Raw genomic sequence first — 8,194 nt, forward strand, 5'->3', positions numbered from 1 at the left:
CTTCATACTGGGCTCACCACCCTGTTCCCTCCATGACCTTGCCAAATGCCTCCTGCTCCCACCCCCAGCTTTGGGACAGTCAAACAGGCAAGGGCTGGGGGTCCTGCCCTGGGGTGAGGATGACAGGTGAGGGGAGGAGTACCCGGTACGGCCAAAGACAGCCCAGCAGTGGAGTGTGCGTCGGCAACAGTGGCACTGCCAAACCCCGGCAGGCTTCATGCAGAAGGCGGCATTTGGGGAGAAATTAGAGGCTGAGCAGGAGCCAGTGGGTGAAGTGGGAAACGGAGAAAGGGCCGGCCTGTGCCCAGCTCTCCCCGTCAGCCTGAGATGAGGGACACCTTTTGTGCCCGGGCACTGCCTGGGTTGCTTGGACAGAAGCCTCAGAGCTGGAAGGAGCTGAGAAGACACACACTCCAATGCTCATGCCCCATAGGGGACTGAGGAACTGCAGAAGGGACCGCACCTGCCCCGTGGCCAGCAACCGAGGGCCAGCGTGGAGTGAACACACTCCAGCCCCTACGGTCTCTCTGCTCTCCCAGCTGAGCTGTCCTTCCCGGAGCCCGGGCTGCAACCCGAGAAGGTGCTGTGCCATCGGCCCTCACCCTGCTCCGCCTGTGCTGCTGCTTTTCCTCTGCAAGCGCCCCGGGCTAGACATCAAACCACAGCCAGGTAGGGGCGGCCCAGACCAGGGACCAGCAGCTGGTTCCCTCTGCCTGGTCTCACTTCTAAAGCTACTGGAAGAGGAAACACATAAAATGTGACTTTGCAGAGGAATTCCAATAAACAAGACGTGTTTCCAAGTCTTCTGAGGCTGCCGAGACTGAGTAGCTGCGTGTGAGCAGCCACAACCCCTCTGTTGTCCTCCCGCGAAGGGTCCCCGCCCTCCCACTCAGGTCGCGTTCCTCTGGCCGCCCCCGGCTGCTCCCGCCGCAGGAGAATGGACGGTGGGCTGTGGCCTTGGGGACCTCCGACCCTGCCTGCAGTGGGCCCCTGTGTGTGTGGGCGAGAGGGCCGGGCCGGCTGACTCCCATCTTTCTTTGGGACTATGTCGTCACACGGGTTGGAGCCAGAGGCCGGGCCCCCTCTGTGTCCCGGGAATCCTCACCCCCCACGTCCCCAGCGCTGTCCTTGTCACCACTGAGCGGCAGTTTCTCCCCACCCCATGCCTCAGTTTACCTGTCCGGACCAGGGGTGGCAGCCTCTTTTCCAGAAAGGGGCAGATGGTGAATGTAGTTCTCTCTAGTTCTGCATTGTGTCTTCTTTTTAAAGAAAATAACCCTTTACAAATGAAGCGTTGGCCCAGCGCAGTGGCTCACGCCTGTAATTCCAACACTTTAAAAAGGTCAAGGCAGGTGGATCACCTGAGGTCAGGAGTTCAAGACCAACCTGGCCAACATGGTGAAAACCCATCTCTACTACGAATACAAAAATTAGCCGGGCGTAGTGGCAGGCGCCTGTAATCCCAGCTACTTGGGACTCTGAGGCAGGAGAATCACTTGAACCTGGGAGGTGGAGGTTGCAGTGAGCCGAGATCGCACCACTGTGCTCCAGCCTGAGTGACAGAGTGAGACTCTGCCTCATAAATAATAAATAAAAACGAAAACAAAGGGTTAAAACGCCACTCTCAGCATGGAGGCCAGGCACAGACAGCTCTGGCTGCCAGCAGTCCTGCAGCCCTGGAGTGGGCTATGGGGTGAGGCTGCACCTGCCCAGGGGTCTCTGGGTCTTCCTGGAGCTCCATCCTGAGCAGGCCCTTACATGCCAGTGCCCGGCGTTGCTCCTGTTGGCCTGTGGTTTACAGATGAGGAAACTGAGGCTGGGAAGGGTCAGAAATTCCGTAAGGTGCTGGTTGCTGGCAGGGGTTGGGGGAGCTTTGAACCCTATCATTTGTGCGCTCAACTGCAATTCGATAACCTCCAGGTGGTGGCCGTGGTGTCCCCTGACGGCCTGGGGCTCCCATGCAGGCCCACCCTGCTGGGTCCAGGGTGTTCTCCTGTTCCTCCTCCCTTTCTGCCTGGAGGAGACTCCTCCACTGACTCTGAGGTTCTAGTGACTTCCTGCCGTCCTCCCCCCGGAAGTAGCCATGTCTCCACAGCCACCCCACAGGCAGTGGCCAGAGTGGCCGGAATGCCAGGTTCAGCATCTGTGGTGTGAAGCATAGATGTAGCAGCTGCGAATCCATGTTGGCTGTCGTTACTACTAACCAGTTATAACAAGGATCACATGCCTGTTCCACACGCCGGTCACGTGGCAGCTGCATTGTGAGAAAGGCATCAACCGTGCGTTTTCCGTGTACAGCCCAGGAGCTTGCCCAAAGCTGCAGGAGGCTGCTCTGGCTCAGGCACAGGACCGGGGGCTGCTTAGGGTGGGGCTCTGGCTGTCCTGCCCACCTGTGAGCCCCAAAGTCCTCTCATTGCCATTCCAGGTGCCCCTGTGGATAAGCTGCGCCCACCTGTCCCCAGGAGCATAGTCAGCACCTCTCAGGTGCACCCCTGAGGTGTCTGCGGCAGGTGACACCTGTCTCTTATCTGTCGTCGTTCTCCCAGGCAGACCCAGGGCGGGGCAAGTGCTGGCTCTGGCACAGCAGGAAGCACATCTGGTCCAGGGCATCTCAGAACCTGAGGCTCCAGGGTATAGAATGGACTTTGAGTTTCTGGAAGAGACCTTTGTGTCTTTGTGTCTTTGTGTCTGCATTTCCAGGTGGCCAGATGGTGGTGGGGGCGGCTAGATGGTGGTGGGGGTGCCTCACTCCTCACCCTGTGCTGCATCCTCAGCCTCTGCCTGCATCTCCTGAGTCTGCTCCGGGTCAGCACTAGGGGTGAGGAGGTGATAAGGGGCAGCGGCAGGGGTTGGGGGTCAAGAGCACTGGAAGGGAGGCCAGGCAGGGTCCCTGCAGCCCAGGTGAGATGAGGGCCTCACGGTGGCCTTGAGGGCTGGAGGTGCGGGAAGGGCCCTGAGCCAGGTGCCCCAGCCAACGCCCCATCCTTTATCGTGACAGTGTCCGTGCAGTGCAGGCAGCGCTCACCGAATCCAGGTACTGTGCTCAGTGACAAGCGTAGGGAGAGCGTCAAATCAGGGAGCAGGGGTGGGGGCTGTGAGTCAGGCTGCAAAGAAGAAGCTTGGAGCGGGAAGGGCAGAGGCCGGGAAGGGCAGGTCTGAAGCTTGGAGCGGGAAGGGCAGAAGTGGTGAAGGGTCAGTCTGGAGCAGCCTCGAGTTGCCCAGGTGCTCGTAGAGTGAGGAACCACCCAGGGAGGGAGGAGCCCCCAACCCACAGGGCTGCAGCCTTGGACATGGCCAAGACCCAGGTCTAGGAAGAACAGGGTCCTCAGAACTCAGGTGGGTTACCCATCCTCCTGCTCTGTGCCCAGGGCCCTCCCCTACCACTCTCAGCAAGTCCACACACAGGTGCCCGGGGTTGTCACCTGAGGGCCATGCCTGCCTCCTCTCCTGATCCCACAGCAGCCCAGGGAGCAGGGCCCCCTGTGAGCTCCTGGAGCTGCAGCATCAAAGCACCACAAATGACGGCAGAGGCAGGGGCGGGGGTGGAAACCATGGAATTCACTCTCTCAGCCTGGAGACCCAAATCCAGGTGTCTCAGGGCCATGCTCCCTCCGAGGGCTCCCAGGGATCCTTCCTGCCTCTTCCAGCTCCTGGTGGCTCCAGGCATCCTTGGCTTGTAGCTGTGCCACTCCAGTCCCACCTCATTCTCACATGGCCTCTGCTCTGTCTCTCCCAGTTTGAGTGTCTCTGTGTCTCTCTCTTTATAAAGACACTGGTAATTGGATTTAGGGCCCACCCTACTCCAGCACGACCTCGTCTTAACTAATGACATCTGCGAAGAGCCCATTTACAATAAGGTGACACGCACACAGGTGGGGGAAGGACTTCAACCAGAGTCCAGGCATCTAGGAAGTTGGAGAGCACAGTGCTAGGGACCTGCAATAGAAACCCAAGTGTGCGCCAGTCCCAGGATTTATAATGTAAAAATCAGGGCTTGCGTTAAGGGGCAGTGCCGAGGGAAGAGCCTGCGTCCATCGCCATCGCGTTCCAGGCCTCCTTTTGTGAGGTGCCCCTGCCAGCAGCTCGCATCCCCTGCACCCTGCACAACTCAACCCGTAGCGAGTGTGGGTTTGAAACAGACTCGCAAAGAAGCCCTCAGAAGCCCAGAGAGCAGCTGGAGGTGCCTGATAAACCCCACAGAGTGGCCAGAGGTGCCTCATAACTGCATAGAGTGGCTAGAGGTGCCTCATAGAGCGGCCGAGGGTGCCCCATAAGCCCCGTAGAACAGCCAGGGCACCCCAGGCTTTGTCTCTGTTTTTCTGGGCATCCTGGGAACTGGAGCAGAGTGGGATCGCGACACCAGTGGACCAGGAGAGATCCTGAGAAGCCCCTGCCATTCTGCTTCCCGCTTCCTTTAGGCCGCTTGTGGCCGCTTGCCAGCACCGCTAGGCCCTCCTCTTCCCTCTTCATGGCAAACCGAGCAGAGGGAGGCGGGTAGAGAAGAGAAAAGATGTCTGACTTCAAGCTTCTAAAGGATTTTCTCTGACAGGAGGAAGAGATACTTTTCAAAATGGTTGTGAGCCGCCGTGGCCAGAATGCAGGAGGACCCTGTCAAGAGGAAATCAGGCACAAGGTGCCCACACAGCCAGGGTGGGAGGGCATTCCAGGATGGTCACAGCCGTCTCCGCTGTGGTCTCAGATGACTTCGCTCGGCCTTCTGGAATCTAAAGGGTCCTGGAGTGGGGCGTTCACTGGATGTGCTGCCGAGAAGTCTGCAGCTTTTCACTGTCACTCTTGAGACCTGCATCTTCAGACGTGGAAAAGGGAGTCATTTGCTCTGAAGGTTCCAGTTTGGGTGCTGGCAACCAGAGTCCAGGCATCTAGGAAGTTGGAGAGCACAGTGCTGGGGACCTGCAATAGAAACCCGAGTGTGCGCCAGTTCCAGGATTTATAATGTAAAAATCAGGGCTTGCGTTAAGGGGCAGCGCTGAGGGAAGAGCCTGCGTCCATTGCCATCGTGTTCCAGGCCTCCTTTTGTGAGGTGCCCCTGCCAGCAGCTCGCATTCTCTGTACCCTGATATTTTGCCGCCGATGTGACTGGAAGCCCTCTGCCACAGGAATCCTCGGGAGCTGATTATTTTAGGAAAGTAAATGGAGAATGAGGAAAGTAATATCCGAATACATGACCTCAAACCGCAACGGAGATGTTTCCCGGCAGAATGTCAGCTTCGTAGAACCACCTGGTTACGTTCCGGCTTCCTCGAAGGGATTTTTAGGAGCCTCCCGAGGGACAGAAGGGCTTGGAGGAGGCTCCTGAAGGGCACGGGGGGTACTTTGCAGGGCCGTGCCCAGAAACCCCGTTCTAGGCAGAGTTCCCCATTTGGCTGTGTTTTGAGAAGGCATTTTTAAGGATTCTAATCCTGTGTTCAAACATCATTAAGAGCCTCACATCAACCTCATACTTTTCTTCTTAACATTCAGTTTAAGGGGCTGAGCTCCAGCGTGGCAATCCTGAAAGTGAAATGAACAGTCTCGGGGTGATGCTAGAATCCTCTATAAAAACGCACATAAGCAAAGAGAGGGCCTGGGGCTCGTCCGGCAGCCACAGCGGCACAGCACAGGGCACAGGTGTGGAACCGGCTCCCAAACCCCGCGCCTCATTCTCCCTGGTGTAGTGACAAGGTGTCAGAGACGCGCGGTCATTTCAGACATTTTCTGTAGGGAGGAAGCTGGGTTTTCTGAGCAGTCATGGGGGGTGAGTGATGTGTGTGAGGACTCACACAGGCCAGAAAAAATGATGGCTTTAACACGGATCTGGAAAGAAATCCTGAAAACCAAGGAAAGTCCGCAATGAGGCCAACCTGGGAAATGTTCCGAGAGGGTGTGGAGAACTGGGGAGCAGTGGAGGGTTTCAGAGGGAGGGGGGGGTCCCAGCCCATGACAGGTCTGAAGAAGGACCCTGAACTCCCACCCTCGGTGGCACAGGGGTGCCCGGGGCCTTCAGCCCCCAGGGAGAGACACCGTTTCTGGTCAGGGCGGCGGGCGCTGTGCTGACCCCCGTGTTTTCCATGATCGCTCACTCAGTGCTGGGCAGAGCCTTTAGGAAAAGCTGAGCTGTGCCCGGAGACGGTACCCAGAAGTCCAGCCGGGATAGGCCTTGTTTTTCTTCAACAGCAGCGCTGGAGGCGGAGGGGCCAGGACTTGCCGTGGTCCCGGCCCCTCCCCTGGGGCCCATCGTGGGTCTTGGCCTGGGCTCAGGGCCTGCTGCCTGGACGGATGGGTGACCCGAACCGAGCGCAGGAGGCTGCGGGTCTGGGCACCTCCTTGGGACTTTGATTCATTGCATTGATTTGTTTTCACCCCCAGATAGCTCAGGTGTACTTCCTAACAGCAAGCAAGCAGAGCCCCTTTCATAACCGCAGCTCAATTTCTGAAACGGGAAAACTTCCATGAGCACAGTCCTGTTATCAGATCCACAGACCCTGTTCAAAGGCTGCCGATTACCCTAGTCGTGTTCTTTACGACAAACAAACAAACAAACAAAAGCCCAGCAGGGTTTCTGGTCCAGCCCAGCAGCCAGAGTGGTGCTGGTTTGTCACGACTCGGCTCTGGTTCCCTGGAACCCCGCGTCTGTCTTTCTTTTTAAACCTGGACGGCTTTGGAGGGAACAGACCAGTTTCCAGGTTGCCCCTCCGCCCGGGTCTAGCGGGCGCTTCCTGGTGAGAGATCCCGCTTGGTATCTCTGTGGGAACGGCAGGGAGGTGAGGGTGCACCTCCTTGTTCACTGGCTGAGAGGGTAACTCTGACCACCTGGGTGCAGTGGACCCACCAGGTGTCCCCGCTGTAAAGGGACTGGCAGCTGTGGGTGCCTGTGGCTGCTGTGACAACGAACCACACGCTGGGAGCTTAAAACTTATTCTCTCCATTCTGAGGCCAGAAATTCAAAATTAGCCTCCCCCAGACATAACCAGGGTGTCGGCAGGGCCGCCCTGCACCTGGGAGAGTCTCCTCGGCCCTTCTGGCTTCCGGGGCTGCTGGCTTCCTTGGCTTGTGGCCACATTTTTCCTGTCTCCACCTTAATGGTCACAGTACCTCCTCTCCTGTCTGAAATCTCCTTCTGGCCCTCTTGTAAGGATGTACCTGAGAGCAGCTGGGGCGCCCTGGAGAACTCACATCACCTCTGCATCTCGATCCCATCTGCCTTTCCATGTGAAGATGTGGTCACAGGCTCGAGGGTGTGGGGAGTGGATGTGTCTTTGGTGGCCATTATTTAGCCTCCCAGACTTAGTAAGTATTTTGTGAGCTGCCTTGGGAATGTATAAATGTCGCGTACTTTGTGAAATTTCATGATAACTGAACAGATTTCCTTTCTCCCTGTTTATCTGTGTATTCATTTATATATTTATATTAGTATGGACTCATGGCTTTTTTGAGATTTAATGGGTTATAATCCATTGCCATCATTATGTGTTTGATGCCCACATTGTCCCAGCCCCTTCAATCCAATTCCTGTGTCTCCATCATCCTTTAAGGACGTATTTCCTTTGCAGCAGGAAAACGTATCCCAAGCTCATCTGCGCGTTCCCTGTCACGTGCCGCAATCTTTTCCCGTGAAGCCTGTTCATAGCAAAAGGTATCCAGAAACCAAGACGTGGGTGCTAGTGTGTTCATTACCTCCGGAGTGCCTCGGCGTCCAGGGTGTTTCAGTGGCTTCAGTGAGGGAGTGTAAGGGGAGGTAAGGAGGGAGGGAGGGGGAGAGAGAGAGGGAAGGAGGAGAGGTGGGAGGGAGGGAGAGAGAGAGAGGGAAGAAGGAAGGAGGGAAGGAGAGAGGGAGAGAGAGAGAGGGAAGGAGGAGAGGTGGAAGGGAGGGAGAGAGAGAGAGGGAAGAAGGAAAGAGGGAAGGAGGGAGGGAAGGAGAGAGGGAGAGAGAGAAAGAGAGGGAGGGAAGGAGGGAGGGAGGAGAGATGGGAGGGAGAGAGAAGAAGGAAGAAAAGATGGAGGGAGGGAGGGAAAGAGGGAGGAGGGAAGGAAACAGACACAGATAAGACAAGACAGGACAAGAGAAGACACACATATATCTGCATCTATAATCTCTCCATAGTAAATGCATGCGTTCGCACGCACACACACACACACTAACATCCATGACCATGAGCGACGAGCTCCCACGATGCCTCCAGTTCCCACCTGGAAT

Source organism: Mandrillus leucophaeus, unplaced genomic scaffold (assembly GCF_000951045.1).
Source record: "Mandrillus leucophaeus isolate KB7577 unplaced genomic scaffold, Mleu.le_1.0 Scaffold10, whole genome shotgun sequence".
Taxonomy (NCBI): domain Eukaryota; kingdom Metazoa; phylum Chordata; class Mammalia; order Primates; family Cercopithecidae; genus Mandrillus; species Mandrillus leucophaeus.